Source organism: Girardinichthys multiradiatus, chromosome 2 (genome assembly GCF_021462225.1).
Source record: "Girardinichthys multiradiatus isolate DD_20200921_A chromosome 2, DD_fGirMul_XY1, whole genome shotgun sequence".
Lineage (NCBI taxonomy): Eukaryota > Metazoa > Chordata > Actinopteri > Cyprinodontiformes > Goodeidae > Girardinichthys > Girardinichthys multiradiatus.
The window spans coordinates 16834391-16854156 of NC_061795.1; the positions used below are offsets into that span (position 1 = coordinate 16834391).

At 39.7% G+C, this 19766-nt stretch overlaps 1 long non-coding RNA gene across 1 annotated transcript; it reads left to right on the plus strand.

The window, feature by feature from the left end:
• Positions 1-7114: 7114 nt before the first annotated feature.
• Positions 7115-15624, plus strand: LOC124858040. The gene is made up of 2 exons (XR_007035737.1): positions 7115-7518; positions 13856-15624. It is a non-coding gene; the product is annotated as an uncharacterized LOC124858040 (long non-coding RNA).
• The last annotated feature ends 4142 nt before the right edge of the window (positions 15625-19766 follow it).

Genomic DNA, 19766 nt, shown 5'->3' on the forward strand with positions numbered 1-19766 from the left:
AACATGCATATTACTGAATGAAAAATTCCACTAGTTGGAAAATAAAGAAAAAAATGTAGCTTGCAGCCTGTTGCAGCATGTTTTTTTTCCACTAGTCTCATTCTACTGTGGAGCTTCTTTGCAGACATTAAACCAAACCACATAGAAAAACATCAAGTCCGCAATTATTATTAGCATGACTGTATAAGTAGTTTTATTGTTATATGAAGGGAAATGTTTCCCAAATGCAAGTTTTCTTTGAAAACCTTTCTGAATTAAATATTTTGAAAAACATTTATAAATGATTGTTAAACAGCTATGAATTGTGTCAGACTGATCTTTGCACTCAAAATATGGTAAAATTGTCCAGAAGACAGGTTTAAATTAAGACTTTTCAATATTTCTTCATAAAATAAAATAAAAATTACAATTAAAAATGCAACAAATAAAGCTTAAAGAGCCCGCTATCAGCCATCTATGCCCGTGCAGATCCAGCCATGGACCCAGAGACCTGAGACCCCGGGACATATCACTCCTCAAGCAGAGGCCCGACAGAGCCCAGGGAACCAGGCCCCGGCAAGCAGCCACCAGGAGTGAACCAGCACGCACCAAAGCACCTAGTCCCGGACACCGAGAACCACAAGTACATCAGCGGGCAGAGACACCGACCACTGGCAGGTAGTGTGGCAGGGAGGAAATAGGCCCCACATTTGATGGGGGGCCTAAACTGATCCAGGAGAGAGAGCAGTCCAAGACCCAACCTGACACAAAAAACAGGCACACACAGTCACAATCACACTTTCCCACCCTCATGCGTACACATAAAAACACTCACACCCAACGTAAAGACAAACAATAATGGACATCGTACACTCACTCACACTCCCCATACATACTCTATACTCCCAGGTCCAAGTGCCGATACCCCATAGGGGCAACCAGCCCCCAGACCCAGGAGGTGGTCCCCTACCCTCCGGGGTCCAGAGGGAAGGGGACACCCCAAAATGCCCCAGGGACACCCCAAATGCCCCAAACCCAGACACCCCTTTGCATCTGCCACAACGCCCCACCCCCTCTATGTGATGGAGCCAATTAAAGGAGCCCAGAGATTTTGATCTGATATGGAGACAGAGGTTGTCTCAAGACTTCCAACAGAAGGTTTCTATACTGGTAAATATTAAGGTTTGTATTTTTCCAATTCATGAGGATAGTTTTCTTAGCGATACATAAGGCAGTGAAAACCATGTGAACTGAATTTGTCTCTAGTGACATCATCTAAGTTGCTCAACAAGCAAACGGAGGGGGAAGGTGAAATATTACACCTCAGACACTTTAATAGGTTTTTACATATCAGGCACTAGAACCTCTGAACAGCTGTACATAACCATAGTGCGTGGATGTAATTGTCAGGTATATTGCCTGTGCACTGTAAGCAAGTATTAGATGGTGCAAAAGCCATCCTGAACATCCGTTGAGCTGTATAGTATACTCTATGAAGGATTTTATATTGTATTAATTGTAAACTGGTGTTAGTAGTCATTTTAAAAGTTCTGAAACATATCTGAGACCAGAATGTTTGGTTAAAGTTAACTGATAAGTCCACCTCCCATTTCATAATAGGAAGGGAAAATGATTCATCTATATAAGAGTGTGTTTTTTTATTTTATTTTAGACATTAATATTGGGGGGTGGAGTTTTAGGAGTTGAGTTGAGTTTCTAGTACACTTGATAGCATTTGATGGCATTTGTAACCCAATGGTTTTAAGCATAAATTTATTTTTTATGATAGATTTAATGTGTTGATATTCTAGAAATGTATTCTTATCCATCCCGTATTGTATAATTAATCTGTTAAATGGGATGAACTGAACTCCTTTAAATATATGTTCCAGGTATTCCATTCCTTTACTCCTCCAGTATGGAATGCCAGAGTGTTCAAATTAAACAAATAAATGAAACATTATGAAATAAGTATATACATCAATAAATAATAGATAATATATAGGTAACCAGAGCTGAATGAAGTTAAAGAAACTCCACCATCCTTCCTAAACCTTGAGCTGGCGCAGTAGCTCCTCAGGGAGCACATACCCAGGAAACTAATCTCTATTTAAGGCTCAGCCAATAAGGATGCAGGTACAGCCCGTTAACGCTGATTGGCTCCACAGTCATTCAGTTGTAAAGTGGTATTATGAAATAAATAGGCCATGGGGAAAAATCACCCTTATAAAATAAAAGCTGGCCTTTGGAAATAAAAGCCGACTTTTAAAAAATGACATTTTGAAATAAGAAAAATGTTGGAATTACATAAAAATAACCTCAACAATAATTTCAGTTATTAGGTAAAAAAATAATGAGCTGAGAATTTAATATGCATTCAATTATTTCACAATTTTATTTTCACATTAAATCTCTATTATTTTTATTATATTTGTAAATATCTATTATTTATTCATGTAGATATTTATTTCATAATGTTTACATTTATTTAATTTTGAACACTTTGGCGTTCCATACTCCAGTCTGAAAAGGACATCATATTATTTTTTTGTAGGATGTCAGGGTTTTCCAGATGGGTGTACGTCTGCATGGGATTAGTGAAGACCCTATAATTTTTAGTTATTCCCACCTTGCTGTCAGAGGGGTCCGGATATATATGTTTTTATTTTTAATAAATATTTTTAACAGCACCAGAGGCCTTTATTTTTCGAAGGCCATGAGGTCTGGGACTTGAACCTGGGACAGCTGCATCGAGGACTATAGCCTCTGCACATCCTCATGTGCTTAACCCTACACCACCAGCACAGTGCCCATGAGAGGTACTGATATTGAGGCTTTTAAAGCATACATGTCGTTTTATATTTGAGCTGATAAATGGTAGATCTGAAATCTTAATATTATTGCATAATGTCTGTTCCACGTCTAGCCAACGTTCATTTAGAGGACTGTGTTTAAACCATTTTGAGATGTATTGTAGCCTGTTGGCTAAGAAGTAATGATGAAAGTTAGATCTAGTCCTCTTTTATCTTTGGTCTTTTGTAGTGCTTTTAAGGTAACATGCGGGGGTTTATCTTTCCAAAGAAATTTAGTGACGTAGGAGTCCACAGATCTAAACCAGTCAGATAATGGTTTATCATTGAGAATAAGTCATTTGATTTTTGGCAAGACCATCATTTTTATTAAAGCAACCCTGTCAATGAGTGATATGGGTACAGATTTCCATCTAGCGAGATCATCTTCCACTTTTTTTAGAAGTTTGATGTGGTTTAGTTTTGTTAAGTCTGCTAATCTAGGAGAAACATTAATACCCAAATATGTAATATTCCCTGACAGTAGTTATGTATTAAGGGAATTGTGGAAGAACAGGTCAATTAATTAATTGGAAGAACTGTCGATTTCAACCAATTTATAGAATAATCCGAAATTCTTGAGAAACAATTTATCAATCCAATTACCTGAGAGACAGAGGTTTGCAAATGCTGGAGAAAAAGTAATACATCATCTGCATAAAGACCAATTTTATGTTCAATATTCATGCACTTTATGCCTTTAATATGTTTAGTTTGCATGATTGCTGCTGCTAGTGGTTCAATAAAAATAGCAAATCATGAGGGGAGAAGGGGGGAAGCATCCCTGCCTAGTGCCCCTCTGAAGATAGAAGATGAAAGATGTTTGGTTATTTGTCCTGGTACATGACGCTGGGGAACTGTATAATATTTTTAACCAGTTTATGAAAGAGTTTTCAAAACCAAATTTGGTCAAGGTTGCAAACAAGAATTTCCAGTTAATGCTATCAAATGCTTTTTCTGGATCTAGAGATAATATATTGGTCTCAATATTTTTATTGTAGGAATAGTCCATTAAATTAAGTAATCTGCGTAAATTCGTGGATGAGAGAGCCCGCTATTTTCACACTGGGCTTCGAAGAGAAATGAGTTGCACCTATCATATGCTTATTACCTCCCATGCAAGAGAGGCTTAGGTTCAGCAACATACTAAGGCCTTGTATAAGTACCTCAGTGCCGCAACCAATGAGAAAGCAGAAAAAATATCTATTAAAAGTAAAACATCAATAGCAAACTCAACAAAATGATTCCCTGTTCAACGTCAAAGCTAACTTCTGGCACCAACGTCTAAAATTCCAGTGTCACAATTTTTGAGCCACTTTATCGCTTCTAGAATCATGAACCTGGAATATCCACAAATCATCACCAAGCTGTGCCTGTTTTGCTGGAAGAAGTTGCTATAGGAGGACATTTTGATCCCACATTTTTTATTCCTGGCAGTGTTCGTGGGCAGAATTGTTAGTAAGCTCACTCCCTTCATAAATTGTATTAGAATGCGTCACTGTTGGAGCAACACAAGACTCATGGTTTCTCAAATGGAAGAAAGATTCTCCAGAGAAGATTTGCACCAGTCCTTGTGCTGCCCCTCGTGCAGAAGTTCAGTTTGTCTTTGAGTTTTTTCTCTGGAAGAACTAGCTTCTTTGTTTCCCTTCTTGTCCTAACATCCTATTTATTTTATAGGTTATATAACAAAGGGATTCCCAAATATGTAGTAAGAATCAAATTTGTTTGGGGTGTTCATCAGCAGAAATATTTTCGCTGTGGGCAACTGCAATGACAGTAAACCTCTCCTCTCCTCTCCTCCCCTCAGATGATTTACTGATCTTCTGTCCATATAGTGCCGGTCTGCTCAGTCACAGTTTGACATTCATTATAATGACAAGAAGAGTAAAATTTAATTGCCAGAAGTAGGAAAAAAATAGAATGTAGTATTTTCTGACTTCTCCTTGTTTGGAATTGTTCTTAAAGTTAATACTGTGGTTTAATACTTGGGACATCATATATCTGATGACCTGTCTGATCATTCTGACATTTAAGGACAATGCTACATAATGTATTGCCAAATTGCCAATGTCAAAACACTAAACCCTATTGTCTGAACCAAATGCTCAGTTGCCTGAACCCACTGACAGAATCAATCACTCTTTTCACAAAACCATAAGCCCTTTCATTTGTTTAGACACAACTTGCCAACACATTTTATTGTGATGCACCTGTGTTGCATAATGGTGAGCACATGTGGCAAAGGTCAAAGGCAGTTAAAGCACAGGTGTCACTGGTTGAATACAACAACTCAAAATGTATCACACCTATGGCCAATGATGTGAGGGAACATATGTAAGCCAGTTTAGAGAGCACTGGTTTGTGAGCCACTACAATGGATAGAAATCTGAGAGGAGGAGTTTGTGTGAGAGGTGGTCAGCGAAGACAAAAAACAGTAACATCCAATGAAATCAGACCTAATGTGATTGTCCATGGTATGAGCATGAGGGAGGCCAGACAAAGGGTACAACCAAACATCAGGAGATTCACTGTGTATTCCATAATCTGAAGACTTAGAGAAGAAAACAGGTAATTACTTTTTTGACATTATAGTATATAAATGTTGACACCAATTACTGTATGTATATACTACATACTGTGCCACAGTATACTGTAAGTAAATATGTGTTTCAATACATCACTGTGCCATTGTACTGTAGCATTGTAATGAGGGTTAGTCTAACTGTTTGTAGGCCTACTATTTCATGTATATTTTTGTAACTGCATGTTCTCTTTTTGTAGAATTTAAAGACTGCCACGTGGGGGTGGGAGGACAGGTATGTTCTCCCCACACCCAGAGACTTTAATTGTCAATATGCCAATAAGAGAGAGAGAACATTTCATGTGTACATGGTGATTGTAAGACATCTCCAATGACAGTTGTTTATCTCGAATTTTCTGGACAGATGTACCTTATTTCAGCTGGGGTAGTGGCTAGCTTGTCATATCCAGTAATCCAAGGCAAGATGTTCCTGTTCTGCAGGAGCTGATAAAACCTGTAAACCTGTAAATTTAAGGCCAGGTTTCAAGGTTTTAAGGTCGTGGCTGCAAAACCAAAGATTGGGGGTGAATAAGGACAGTGAACATGTATCACAAGCTGAGTGGTCAAAGTGAAGTTCCAAACCTAAATGTTGAGTGGAGTCTTCAGTCTTCAGTGAGGGAAAATGCCAATAAGGAGCATTTTGATGTTTTCTCTAAACTACCATTTCATGATGAAGTTAGTAGAAAAAGTAGCAGGCAGAGAAAACAACAGAAAATGGCAGGTACAGTTAGAAACACTGGTGAGCTTCCAGCGCTAGAAATCTGTAAAACTAACCATGACGACCTTTCACAGCTCCAGAAACAGGACATGACACTGAAAGATTGTTTTAAACAGGCAGCTGAAATGCTTCCAGGTCAGGATACAGGGGAAGGTTGTTTTCTCAAAGAACAAGTGCTGTACCACAAAATGAGTTTGGATGACGTGGAAATGTTGATGGTCCCACAGCATCTCAGTGAACAAGTGTTAAGACTGGGTTATAGTATGCCCTGAGCAGGTCATCTGGAAATAAAGAAGACTAGACACAGAATTTGAAGCAGATTTTACTGGCCATGTATGAACAAGGGTGTTGATGAGTTTTGCTTGTCTTGCCCGAACTGTAAGTTAGCTGAAGATAGAAAATGTTCCAAAGTTTCCTTTGCAGTCGTTACCTGTTCTCTTCCATTGCATTGTAATGGATATTGTTAACAGATCAGGGAATGAAGTTTCTGTCAAACACACTGAGGAAATTGCACAAGCTTCTAGGTATTAGAAATATTTGGACCACCTCTTATCACCCACAAACAGATGGCTTAGTGGATAGATACAACCAAACTCTGAAAGCAATGTTGAAGAAGTTAATCTCTGCTAATGCTAATGACTGGGACAAGTGGGTCCCATATCTGTTTCTCTCCAATAATGCCTCCAAGGTGCCTCAAGCTTCAACAGGCTTTTCACCTTTTGAGCTTTGTTGGGACCCCAGCCATGGATTACAACATTAAAGGCCAGTAAGAACTTTTCTAGAACTTTCAAAATAAATTGCATTAACCTACCTCCAGCACAGCCAGGAACAAGAACAAGAGGGGTAACAGCGGACTTCCTGTGACGTCACTGCTTGGATAAAAACCCCACATTCCAACAAACAGACCTCTTCCACACAGGTCCCCAGCAGAGCTGGAAGGAGAGACAAGGAAGCTAAGGTCTCTTGCTGGCAAGCAGACATAACTCTTCAAACTGTATCCAGAGTGACTATGATCACATGCAACAAAGTTAAGTAATGATTTGCTGTTCAAGTATCCAACATTCATTCATATAAAGGGTGTAATAAGACAAGCTTGACCTTGCTTTTCTTCTAAAAGCCTCCAGAAGCAGCCCTAATCGAAGCAGATTTTCCCGAGGGCCTGGGAAAGGAAGCCGGGACCGCATCCAGGTAGCGATAGCTACCCAGCCGCATTGCGGCTACTCAAGGAGCCGAACATGCCTTTGTCATACGGTTCAGCTGGGCCGGCAGAATGAGCCGCCCCACCCCACAGCTACGGCGGTTAGCTGCAAGTTAACCCTTTGTTAACCCGCAAGTGGATGTTTTTCCTCAACGCCCAGGACAACTTCTCCTCAGCATGGTTCACGTAAGAGGTAGTGTTTGGGCAGAGAAGATTAGTTTAGAGTTTTATTTAAAGGGTGGTTTTTAAACACATAAGATTGGCCATAACATGCCATCCACGCTTATGCATTTTAACCCTTTTATTAGAGGTATTTTAAAAGTATGTGTTTGATTGTGGTAACCAGCTATGAGCTTCTATTGTTAGCTCCAACCACTAACGACTAAGAATACATGCTCTTCCACTTTATGAGTTAGCTGAAGATTTCATTTCATTTCATTTATCCAGAAAGTTAGTTACTTCCTACTCCAATGTAGGAAGTAATATTTCCTTAATTATTATTTTACTAAACGTGATAACTAACTAAACACCACTAAGACCCATTTATTTAAAAGGTTTGGTTCTTATTCAAAATATTATTTCCATAAATATCATTTTAATATTTCCTTAATAATAAATTCCTTATAATTTGCTTCATAAACAATTCAAGAAATTGTAAGGTTTTTCCTAAAATGATGTTACTAGGAGCTACTTTTAGTCTTAAGATTCTGAAAACTGAAAACAAACCTTATATAGCATGATAACTACCTGAAAAAATGCACACCAATAAGGGATGTCAGAGGATGTACAGGATTCCACAGAAATTGCTGCCGGTTTTGGAGGAGGAGATCACTCTAATGTTAGAGTTGGGGTTATCGAGCACTTGAACAGTGAATGGAGCAACCCTATTGCACTGGTGGTGAAAAAAGATGGAAGCATCAGATTCTTATTGCTTATCCACTACTAAGGCTTGATGATCTCATTGAAAAGGATGAGCCAAGCCAAGTTCCTAACTACTTTAGACCTTTGCAAATGCTGTAAAGCCATTAGCTGATTTTAGGACACCGCAGGGACTCTGGCAATTTAAAAAGATGCACTTTGACCTACACAGAGTGCCTGCCACCTTCCAAAGGTTGATGAATAAAGTGTTGGTAGGTATCAACAAATTTGCTGCTGCCTATATAATCGCAGATCTTCTTGGCAGGAACATCTGACCCACCTATAAGCTGTGCTTGGGGAAAATCAAGGAGGAGCTTGCAACGTTTGCCAGGCTCGCATCCCTGTTGGTGAGCCTGGCGAAGTAGGGGAGAAATCTGAGGGTGTTGGAAAGCATCTCTCTCATACACATTACATTGACTAACAGGAAGTTTTTTTTTAAATGCTATTATTTGGTAGACCGATAACCTCTCTTTTTGAGGTCATTGTCCTGAAGGCGAAATTCAAGAAGTGCATGCAAGACAGCCTAATCACTTCACCTGTCGGAATTTCCCTATTATCCACCTCATTGGGGCAGACCAGTGGGCTCAAAATGAGGGTGGAAGTGGAGTCAAAGGTTAGTTAGATTTTATTTTTGTTCGTTTGTTTTGTAGATTATTTAATCTGTATTAGTCAGTGGCCAGGTATGTGCGTATGTGTGTGTGTAAAAATCTTTAACAGAAATCGGTATAGATTTGTGTAAATGCACTGTTCAGATGAAACCCTCAAAGGTGGACCAGTGGTAGTATCTGTGGCTATTTAAGCAGGATTGTAGTGTAATTGAGAGGATTATTCCTGTTGGGTTTTAACACTAGAACTCCCAGGGCCGTCAATTTGACAGTTTTGAAAGTTTGACAAGTCTTAACTCTGGTTTATTAAAACTCTTATCTTCCTGGCATCCTGACTTTTTCTAAACCTGTCTTTTGTATTTCTGTCTCTTTAAAACAAAACAAACAAACAAAGTAAATAAAAGATCTAAGCATTTCTACCTCTAACTACCACAGCTGCCCTATTAATTACATATAAAAAATTTTTTCCCTGCGGCTGAGTATACAGGTCCTTCTCAAAATATTAGCATATTGTGATAAAGTTCATTATTTTCCATAATGTCATGATGAAAATTTAACATTCATATATTTTAGATTCATTGCACACTAACTGAAATATTTCAGGTCTTTTATTGTCTTAATACGGATGATTTTGGCATACAGCTCATGAAAACCCAAAATTCCTATCTCACAAAATTAGCATATCATTAAAAGGGTCTCTAAACGAGCTATGAACCTAATCATCTGAATTAACGAGTTAACTCTAAACACCTGCAAAAGATTCCTGAGGCCTTTAAAACTCCCAGCCTGGTTCATCACTCAAAACCCCAATCATGGGTAAGACTGCCGACCTGACTGCTGTCCAGAAGGCCACTATTGACACCCTCAAGCAAGAGGGTAAGACACAGAAAGAAATTTCTGAACGAATAGGCTGTTCCCAGAGTGCTGTATCAAGGCACCTCAGTGGGAAGTCTGTGGGAAGGAAAAAGTGTGGCAGAAAACGCTGCACAACGAGAAGAGGTGACCGGACCCTGAGGAAGATTGTGGACTGAGTCTGGAGTAGAAACATCCAGAGCCGCCGTGCACAGGCGTGTGCAGGAAATGGGCTACAGGTGCCGCATTCCCCAGGTCAAGCCACTTTTGAACCAGAAACAGCGGCAGAAGCGCCTGACCTGGGCTACAGAGAAGCAGCACTGGACTGTTGCTCAGTGGTCCAAAGTACTTTTTTCGGATGAAAGCAAATTCTGCATGTCATTCGGAAATCAAGGTGCCAGAGTCTGGAGGAAGACTGGGGAGAAGGAAATGCCAAAATGCCAGAAGTCCAGTGTCAAGTACCCACAGTCAGTGATGGTCTGGGTGCCGTGTCAGCTGCTGGTGTTGGTCCACTGTGTTTTATCAAGGGCAGGGTCAATGCAGCTAGCTATCAGGAGATTTTGGAGCACTTCATGCTTCCATCTGCTGAAAAGCTTTATGGAGATGAAGATTTCATTTTTCAGCACGACCTGGCACCTGCTCACAGTGCCAAAACCACTGGTAAATGGTTTACTGACCATGGTATCACTGTGCTCAATTGGCCTGCCAACTCTCCTGACCTGAACCCCATAGAGAATCTGTGAGATATTGTGAAGAGAACGTTGAGAGACTCAAGACCCAACACTCTGGATGAGCTAAAGGCCGCTATCGAAGCATCCTGAGCCTCCATAAGACCTCAGCTGTGCCACAGGCTGATTGCCTCCATGCCACGCCGCACTGAAGCAGTCATTTCTGCTAAAGGTTTCCCGACCAAGTATTGAGTGCATAACTGTACATGATTATTTGAAAGTTGACATTTTTTGTATTAAAAACACTTTTCTTTTATTGGTCGGATGAAATATGGTAATTTTGTGAGATAGGAATTTTGGGTTTTCATGAGCTGTATGCCAAAATCATCTGTATTAAGACAATAAAAGACCTGAAATATTTCAGTTAGTGTGCAATGAATCTAAAATATATGAATGTTAAATTTTCATCATGACATTATGGAAAATAATGAACTTTATCATAATATGCTAATATTTTGAGAAGGACCTGTACACGCGAGCATTGCCTAGCAACCGCCACTCTAGAACGCAGTCTGAGAAGGAGATTGTTGGCATCCTACAAATGGCTTCTAGAAGGATATTTTCTGCTCAAGAGGCATTGGAAATGCTTCAAAAATTAGATGATTGTGATTCTGGGGTCGAGAGGGATTCTGACGGCTCTTGGTCAGTATTCAGTTCCAGTGACAGCGGGTCAGAGAGTGAGCCTCCCCCGGCATTAGCAGGAGGTTGTGGCGCATTATTTCAAGGTAGTAAAACACTAGCCTATGTAACAATTTTATCATTTTAGGCTATAGTTTACAGATTAGTAAACTAATAATATATAAACTATAGCAACAGTGCCACAATCAGCACAGGTTCAGAGACAGGGTGATGAGCCAGGTGCCCAGTGCCCAGCTATAAACCCAGCACTCCAGCTCCCTGGCAGGAGAGAAACTACAAATCAGGGTACTGATAATAGACAAAGAAATAAACAATAAGTTAGGTCATAGATATAGTAGCCCAGTAACAACAATCTATTCTGCGCTTTCATCGTAAGACGACGCACACCTGGGAAGGAGGAGGAGATAGAAAAGGATGGCACTGTGTGAACAGTGGTAGGGGAGGAAGAAAGTAGAGGGAGGCATCAGAGCCAGAACACAGAGGCAGAGGGAGCCTCCACTTATGCAAAGTGCAAGATCCAAGATGCCCAGCAGAGCATTCCTCTGCTTGGTGAATGCCGAAATGCTTATCCATGTTCAGGGCTGCAGTGTGGCTGAGGCCCGCAGAGTTTTAAGAGATGATTCCTCCTCGGACATGAGTGTGGATAAGCTGAAGGCCTTTTTAGCACTAGTTTATGTCCGCGAAGTGAAAGGAAAACATTTAGAGCTCTGGAAAACTGCTGAAGGCTGTTGTTGCCTTTTTTCATCTTCAGTCCTCTATATCCTCTACACCTCTACACTACACTTACACCCTAAATGAACTGACCAACATATATTGCAAGGAACATAAACTCCATTGTGTATTATGGACCAAATTCACAAATATGTCAGGAAAAACACAAAGATACTAAAATTGAAATGTTCATACAAAGCTGTAAAAACATCAAGCAAGTTCACAGACACATTGCTTGTGTATAGACCTTGGTTGAAATGGTTAGCTCTGATAACCTAATGCCAGCCATAAAATCGAGACTTTAACTAATTTGCAATTACTAAACTCATTCTTAGATCTTCTGAGGGAAATGGAAATCAATTTAAGGAACAAAAACAAGATTGTAGATTAATGTTTTCTTTGTACATGCATGAAAAACTGCTGCCTATCAGCGGTTGTGTGAATTTGTCTCAGCCACATCAGAGGGACAGCAACATACCTTTATATATTACACCTGAAGGTTGTAATAATAACTGCTACTACTTTAGACTAGGCACATATATGAACAGGAAGAAACCTTTAGTTAATCCATTGTCCATAAAACTTTGGATATTAAAAATTAGGTGTACTGTTTTATGGTACTCTTTGTTTGATACTTTCCTACCTGCATGTACTAACTTTTTTATAAAGCAGTACAAAGAGTAGAGTGAAATTCACCACGGTACACTGTTGTGACTAACACAAATATAGTATGGGAACAGCTCTGCAGATCCACACACATCAGAAGGTTCCCTTTCTCCAGTAAGATATATTATAATTGACTTTAGCTTTATTACCAAAGACAGTTTCCTGGAAGTCTGTAGAAATACATCGACTTTGTGGAGAAGTGGGCTTAGTTGTCAAGATGAAATAAACCTCTTTCTACGTCATTGCCATCAAAGACGAGCAAATGATGGCAGTAGTTACGTAGAAAGACAATAAATTAAGTCCAATGAGTATTCCATAGCAACCGTTATTCCTAGAACCGGTAATGACCATGCTAAATTCTGACATGGAGTCATTTTTTATGTGACTGAAAGTGTTTTGGCTGGGTATAGCCTTACCAAAAAAACCTGGGACAGTGCGTAATAGGAAGACTTCTTTACTTCTTAGGCTAAAAGGGAGACCCAAATTGCATGGCTGATTTTATTAAATGAAGACTGCATCTGGTATCAAAGTAGACAGGCTACATTATAGAAAGAGGAACTTGTCTTTGAATGACCTTCAGCCATTTGGATGGGTGAGTGGTTGTGTGTGTGTGCAAATTTTTCACCTGGCGATTAAAAGTTGTTAGAACGGTGACAACAGTAGAAACTCTCACCGAACAGCCATATGCCAGACACATAATTAGGTCTCAAGCAAAGCCCCCAGGCCAAAGAAGCACCGCAAAAGATGCACAGTATCACATCTCTGACCCAGCACCATGGCTATCCCCCAGGGAGCCTGGCCTGAGGGACAGAGGGGCACAGTACCATCACATCAAGTAAAATAGCCCCAGGGAGGCCAAGAGGAATGGATCACCACCAGAACCCATTCCAGACCCTGCATCCCACAGTCAGCCCAACACCTCCCTGAGAACCCGCAAAGCTGCGGTGTGACCCAAGCCCCAACATAACACCACACCAAGAGGGATGGCCAATGAATGGCATGCTTTAATTAATCTCTGTTGTGAAAGAATTAAACCATTGTTTACTCAGAGGTGAGTTTACCAAATTCACTATCTATATCCAACCAACACTTTAACAAATTCTTGGCATTCACACTTTTGCCTCTAGAACAGAGGTGTCTTAAGTCCAGTCCTCGAGAGTTATTCTGTCACTTTTAGATGCATCCCTGCTACAACACACCTGAATGAAATGGCTGAATTTCCTCATCATTGTCATTCAGCTCTGCAGAGGTCTGCTATCAAACCTTTCATTTGATTGAGGTGTGTTGGAGAAGGGTAACTCTTGAGGAGCGTACTTGGGCACTACTGCTCTAGACTTTACACATAAACATTTGTCTACGTTTTAGCAATCAGTGGACCCTATTTGCTCCAACAACTACTTTGTCTTCACAGGTGGCTACCAAATGTCTTAATGAGGAGCAGCTGTGCAGGGCCTGAACCTCAGCTTGAAGAGCGAGGAAGTCCGTGAGTGAAGATCTTTAAAGCGGAGCCTTGGACAGTGATTGGCTGAAGAGGAAATTCGGACTTGATGCTGATTGGCTGGAGCAGAGACGCATGGTGGAGTCATTGGACGGAGCAGAAGAGGTCTTCCAGATTGAATTTTTGTCAAAACTCCATTACCTTGTTCCATTGATTCTTCCATTTTATTTTGGTGTTTATCCCCATTTTGGTCAGTCCTTTTCTGAAGTATAATTACGATGAACCCTGATCAAACCAAAATAAAGTCTTGCTGGGAGGTTTTATTTATGACCCATTTCTTTACTGTTGACTATGAATGTAATATACAAAATTACTTTAAATCATTGGTCGTCAAAGCATCCTCTTGGCTCGTATGGACTGATGCAGGGTTGGTACTAAATGTCATGTAACAGACAGCGTCTCCTACAGAACAAAATCATACATATTGGTACGAAATGACCAAAGTTATGAAATGCCAGAGGTAAGAAATTATCAGCAGCTTGAAGAGACAGCCTTGGCAGACATGTAAACTGACAGGTTTGAGATGAGATTGTAAACATTGGCAAAAAAAAAAAACTGGTGTAATCTAAATTCTTTCTGCATCCAGTTTCCATGTTCTCCCTGTGCATGCATGGATTCTCTCCGGGTACTCTGGCTTCCAGAGCAAAGCTCCAAAGCACATCCTTTCATGCCAAAGACAATACTGATTACCATTAAGTAAGCTCTGTTTCAAAAGGCCTTGTAAGCTGTGTTTCACTCTGGTGGAAAGCTTTTGTGCTCTCATGAGAGCTCAAAGGTTTTTCCTCGTATGTGCCAGGTCCCAACTCTCCTCCGATCTCCTAGACGAGCTCTGTCAGGATATATTTATTGCTTGACTCTGATGAAAATGCTTGTGTCTTTTGATTGTAATGGTGATATTGGAATCAATGACTTATTGTTCAATGTACAAAGATGTTTATATGTTCTGCATTTTGAATGCATTGGCTTTTCATCTGTCAGTAACTTGCTGATGTTTGTTGACTGCATTGTTTCTTTCTTTTGTATCGAGCCTCTGAACTTGGTTTTTCAGCGTGGAAGTGTTTGCTCTTATTGCTAGGAGCTGTTTGTGTGTGTGATGGTGTACCACTTAAATTCAAATCCAGATAAGTAAAGATGTTGACAGGTTGATGAGTCCTGTTGAAAGCTTGTAAACCAGTAGGGTTTGCACATTGTTGCTCTCATCGACCAGGCTAACAAATATTAGTAAAACAGTGTGATGTTGTTTTTCTTTGCAGAAAGCACTAGAAACATTAGCGTTTAACTTTAGACACTTTTTACAATCTTATTAACAGTTGTTCAGAGGAAAAAGGAAAAATACCTCATTAAAAACATCCATACCTACTTTGCTACTTAGTTTGTGCTGCTAGCTTACTGAGGAGAGAATTAAATGTACATTTAATTAAAGAACAATGGCAGTAATAGTTAAAATGATCAATTTAAGGGTTGTTCTGGTAGAAGAGTCTTTTAGACTGAAAGATTGTAAAGTAAAATATGATTACAGGTAACATGAAACAAATGTTTTATATTCACCAAACCTGTTGTTTTCACTTTGAACTATGAATAGTATGTTACCACACTTAACATCATGCATTATTTTATGCTGCTATGTCTTATATCTTAATTAAGAAAATGTTTATGGTAATAAAATGCATTTCTTTATTTAATCGGTTTTCTTTAAAATAATGTTGTGGTCTTTATTTGATTTGCCTCTTTTGCCACTTCAGTCCGACACTCAGATATTAGCTTAACACAGGCAGCAGATGGCCTGATGCTCACTTTCCATTATTTGGTCTTAAATCTAACTCCACAGAAAAAACAAGAAACCTCTTTTCTTAGCTGAGATCATGAGGTAATATGTACAGATGATTATACAAATCAATATCTCTTGTGATATCTGTTAATTGAGTGTCAATGTGGGATATACATAAATAAATTTAAGTGTAGTTTGTTTCCCTTTACTTAACGACTGTTATTAAAGAGTTAGCTAACAGTATGGCTTTATTTAGTATAACAACATTAAGTGACAAGAGTATGGAAAATTAAAAAATATCTAAATTTCAACAGCAGGTCAGTTTACAGTCAAAACATCCAATAACATAAGTCACTGGCCAGAAACTACAGAAGATCTATATTTGCTCTTAGTTACCAGATAAAATTAAACGATATATTTTTTCACAAGTGTGAGAATTTGTACTGCACTTGTTTAGCAGTGAGCTGTGTTTAGTCTTTCAAAAGTACGTCTCCCTCAGGAAGTCACGTTGAAAATTTGACAGGATTAGTGTCACGTCATGTTACTGTTACTGGAATTTAATGATGTCTAATTTGTAGCATTTTTGCCTAAAGAGTAATTATGAATCAGAAACATTTCTCTCTTGTTAGAACAAATAGTACATCCTTTTAAACTGACTTTTTTGCACTTTGAGTTTTATGCATGTTTTAGCTTATTTTGTGCACCTGCATTCTTGTTATGTTAACTAAAATAAGCTTTTGTGATATAAAACTTGTTTTGTACATTTGTTTTGTGTTAAATGCCATTTTTGGGGAAAAATCATTTAAATGAAAAACCTAGATTATAAATACAATATATCATCCTAAACATAAAACAGTTTTGTGTGTAGTGTTACTGCACATTATGATTTACCATTTCTTTTATTTACAAGATATTCCAAATATAATAAAACAAAAATCATATGAACTTGTCGACAATGATGAACTGTGATAGTTCATAAACAGAAAATTATAGTTATGAGTGAGATGTGGCAAACAGTGCTAACTCTGGGCACACACAAACATGGATGGTTTTCAATTACCATGGGCCAATAGAACAAAGCAGAACAGTAAGAAGAGAATAGGCTGTGTTGGTTAATGATAGATGGTGCAACTCCAGCCATTTACCTTCTAAAAAAAGATGCTCTGCAGTACGGACATTGAGTTGCTAGCTGTTAGCATGAGACTGTATTATCCACTCTGGGAGTTTACACATGTTATCTCAATAATGGTGAATGTTGCCACCTCTGTTATGTTTCAGCACCTTGCAATGTCATCCACACTGTTACTAGCAGACTCCAAACACAGCATCCCCAAGCCCTTTTCTTTGTATCCGGGGATTTAATTATGTCTCCCAGTCCTCCACTCTCAGCTCTGAGGGACAGTTTCATCTTCACAGAATGCATCATGGACTACCTGGACCCTTGCATAGGTACAGTGATTCTCCAATAACAAGCCCTGTATCAAGAATGAAACATATACTCTCCTCACTGAATAAATGAGAGCCTTTGGATCAGGAAACAAGGAGTTGAGAGCTGTGCAGAAGTAACTGAGAAGGAAGATCGGAGATGGAAAAAACACATCTACAGGAAGAAGATGAAGGCCTTGCTGCAGCAAAACAATAGTGAGGTTTGAAAGAGCCTAAAAAACAATCTTAGGTAACAAATCAAACTCCCAGACTGTAGGGGTTTAATGGTGGTTGAATGATCTGAACCAGTATCTTCAACAGGTTTGATCAAACACTCACACCTTCCCCAGTCAAGTCTCCCCTGCTGCAACCCCCCTCGTCTTTGACGACTGCCTGCTTTCTTACCAAAGGTCACACCTCTAAGCTCTTAACTGTCACCTGACTCCTCTGCTTCAGAGGACTTCATTCCACATCCACTCTCCCCCACCTTTACCCTATCCCTTACAACACTTCAGGTGAGTAACAAGAATAGAAAGATCAAGGTGTGAAAGGCTGCAGGTCTGGATGGCACTGGCTCCAGGCTTCAGGCTGCCCGAGGCACAGAATAACTGTGTGGCCTTATGGGCTACATGGTCAACATGAGCCTGACACTGGAGAAGACCTCTCATGTGGTACCAGCGCCAAAGAACACTCATCCGAAGAACCTCAGCAGCTACAGGCCAGTAGCACTGACCTCGCATCTGATGAATACCCTCGAGAGGTTGGCCCTCAGCCATGTTCACCCCTTGGTGAAGTCTTTATTGGATCTGCTGCAGTTCGCCTATCAGCCTGGCATTTGGGTGGATGATACCATCAACTACCTCCTGCACTCAGCTCTGACCCACCTGGAGAACCCTGGAAGCACTGTGAAGATCATGTTTGTTGATTTCTCCTGTGTTTTTATTACCATCAAGCCGGCACTTCTGAGGGACAAACTGGAGCGGTCAGGTGTGGGCCACCACCTGTCCCAGTGGATTCTGGACTACCTCACTGGCCGCCCACAGTATGTGAGGAAATGGGCCTGTGTCTCGGGCAGGCTGTTTAGCAGTAAAGGGGCCCAGCAGGGGAAATGTGCTGGCACCATTCCTCTTCACCCTTCTACACTGCAGACTTCTCCATCAACTCCCCAGCCTATAAAAGTTCTCTGATGACTTTGCCATAGGTGGGCGCTCTACAGATGAGGATGACTCAGTACGGAAAGTGGAGAGAGGACTTTGATGACTGGTGCAAGTGAAACCATCTCTTGATCAATGTAGGGAAAACCAGGGAGCTGGTGGTAGATTTCCCCCAAAACACACCACCTCTGAGTGACTCTACAAGCCCTGAATAAATTAAGACATATAGACTCCGACTAGAGCAGGGGTCTGCAACCTGTGGCTCTGGAGTCACAGTGGCTCTTCATAACTTGGCAAAAAATGGTAGTACAGAGAAATATTCTTAAATGTATAAAAAGAACATTTGGAACATTTTCAAGACAATGATTTTTATTGTCTTCTCATAAAAGTCTGAGATTTGTTCTGAAACTTAAAATTAGATAAAGATTTTCAGTTCTTTAACTATAAAATATAAACAGTTATAAAGTAGGTGTTTATAAAACTTGATAAGCTTGCTTTTTTTTAAAGTTCACATAGGTTTTACAGACAAATTGTATTTATTAAGAATGAAGGCAAAAATTGCTCTTTGGATTGTAAAGTTTGCTGACCCCTGGACTTGAGGATACGTTGGTAGACCGATGTACTTGCGAGATGGAGTATTTATGCAAGAGATAAACTGTATGAAAAGTAGTTTCATGATATTCAAATCAATAAACCATTACATATTTAATACATACATAATGATAAATAAAACATTTTAAATGCAACGTTTCATATTCACCTCTGATTCCCCAAACGTCTGCTATCTCCATCCATGCTTTTTCCTTCTGGCTGTTGTCTTTGTAAGATGGGTGTGTTGTGTCATATAAAACAGTCATGTTCTCCACTTCGACAATAAATTGCTTCTCGTCCATCTTGAAATTAACCAGGCGAAACTATTTGCCAGCTAACACAACTGGAAATTGCATGATGCTTACGTCGCAATTTGACCATTTTAGTATTTTCTCCAAACTGAATGTGTTTTACTTTGCCATGGTTTTCGATAGCAATGTCTCTTAGAATTAAGGACTGTATAGGTGCTACTTCTTATGTTGATATCCACCCAGGGTACCGGTACGGAGCACAGACAGGATGCTTGAATAACTTTAGGGTCCTTTAAATTCAAATAGTATCAAAACCGAACTATAAATTACACATATATGTAGTGGAAGCGCATGATAATTGTCCATGCAGCTCTTAAGATGTTAAACTTACGTTTCGTCAGCTACATACACATTTTGAGCTGCTGATGCTAATTACATGCCCTGGCTTCGTATTGGACTGATTGAAGTGTTTCGCAGGTCAAAGCTAAAGAGCGCATTTACCAGTGTTCACCACTAGACGTCTCAGTACACCTTACTATAAATTAAACATTTCTCAGAGCTACAAATGCACTGCCTTTCAAACATGGCCACCCCCGAATTTGTAGAACAAATTGGTACAATGGAAAGGCAGACAC